The sequence below is a fragment of the Arachis ipaensis genome, chromosome B06, assembly GCF_000816755.2.
Source record: "Arachis ipaensis cultivar K30076 chromosome B06, Araip1.1, whole genome shotgun sequence".
NCBI lineage: Eukaryota > Viridiplantae > Streptophyta > Magnoliopsida > Fabales > Fabaceae > Arachis > Arachis ipaensis.
Genome location: NC_029790.2, coordinates 25136808 through 25138906, shown reverse-complemented (window position 1 = coordinate 25138906; position 2099 = coordinate 25136808).

Genomic DNA, 2099 nt, shown 5'->3' with positions numbered 1-2099 from the left:
ACTGTTTTCCTAAATTGAATTTAAATAAATATAAAATAAATGTAATATTTTTATCAAATAATAAAATAGTAATATATTAGATATGCAATACAAATTAAAAATGAGTATACAAAATTTTTTTCCCTTTAAAAAAAAGCAAAGAGATAGACACAACAATCTATTTTCTTCTATAAACTAATTATACAAATCTCAACTAGAAATAGAACAGAATCTGAACGTGACCGGCCGTTTACCAAAATATACAAAGCAAAGATCATGGAATTATATTAGGAAGAGATAATATAGGTGCTTATATTGTCATGAACATCTAATCATAATAATAATAATAATAATTATTATTGTTAGCTATTTTTTTTAGTTGTCTATGTTTTTCAGCTCATCAACGGGTTAATTAAGGATTAATTTATTACGGATCTAAACTCTATTTAAGGGTCTACTAATTAATAAGTTGTTACATATACAAAATAGAATTCGAATCTTGGACATTTATTAAGCAAACGAGTAAATTAACCGTTCGATCAACTTATTTATTATATTGTTAACTACTCCTAGTATTTCTACTTGACTAGGTACATTTATAAATGTGGAAGTGAGAAATTAAAGAAGAGATTAATATGATGAGAGGGGAATGTGGACTCTCCTATGAAACACATGAGACCACATGCAAGGCTGCTTATTTTACAATTTGGAATAATATTTGGACTTTGCATTGCATCATGAGTTCATGAAACTGTTAGCTTAAAAATTGTAAGTAAAATAATAATCAAATACTGCCTTTGACTTTGACTTGAATAGCAGCTTCCATATGATTCGTTAGTCAATGCAACTACACATCGTATATAACTCATTTATATATCACTGGTGTAAAACCATAGACTTATTACTATCACTAATATCATGAATTATATATGTACCAACACCATGGTTAAAATTAAATGATAAATATTTTAATTTTTATTAACTGTTTTTTTTTAATTTTAAACTTTGATAATAGGAAAGGAAAAAAAAAAGGATTGATTCAATTAAAATAGAAAATATAATTATTATATTCTTTTTTATAATAGGTATATTTTTGTCACTTTAATGTGTTTTGTTCTATTTTTATTATTATTTAAAACATGCAATATCTAATCATCATGACTTTAGTATTATGAGATTGGCAGAATGCAAGGTCAATTTCTATCTTTAGAATGAGAAAATGTGATGGACCCTTCCCTTCACATGCATTTTTCTGAATCAATTCAAGTAAAGTGATTAATAAAATAAAACAAAAATTACGGTGGCCATATATATATGGAATGTCTCGTAATTCTTGTAGTTATGAGCAAGAATTAAGGCCTACCAGATAGTGAGTGTTCTTCCATTCCCAAATATCTCTCAGTGTAAAAAAACAGTGCAAATTCTGTGTCTGTCTTCAATTATATTGTTTCCTGGACCCAAACCATAATTTTATAGGGCACTCTACTGTACAGATTTGAGTGGTATAGAGAGAGAAATGAGAATATAATTTTTTTTATAATTATTTTTTATTATTTTATTATTATTCAAAGTGTGAATCTTACCTTTTCAATTTCTCTTTCATCCCATAAAAAAAAAAATTATAGATATAGATATAGACATAGATAGGGACGTTATATTTTGGAAAGTCGTGGCGGGGGATGCATATATTTGGAGGCATGTGCAAATTGAAAATGACAAAATTGGAGTTATTCTAAGAATTCACAATTTATTTAATTATTATGAATAATTAAGTATGAGGAGAGTAAGACAAAGCTAAGAGTACAATATATATTATTGCAATCTCTAATAATATATAATTATTGTGACAAGGAATTTCGTGATAGCGATATTGCTTGATAAATGCTGCTGCCTAGCTAGTTCGTTTTTATTATTAATGATTATTGCACATAATCATTTTGACAAAAAAAAAATTTCCACACTAACCTAAATCAATGATCACTACTTACTGGGCTAATTAATACCAACAAACAAGCCTGATCCTTTTAATCACTTGACATGTCCAAGATAATTAGCAGTTACTTTCATTTTTTTTTAATTTTGAATAATAATAATAATAATAATAATAATATGTTAGGAGT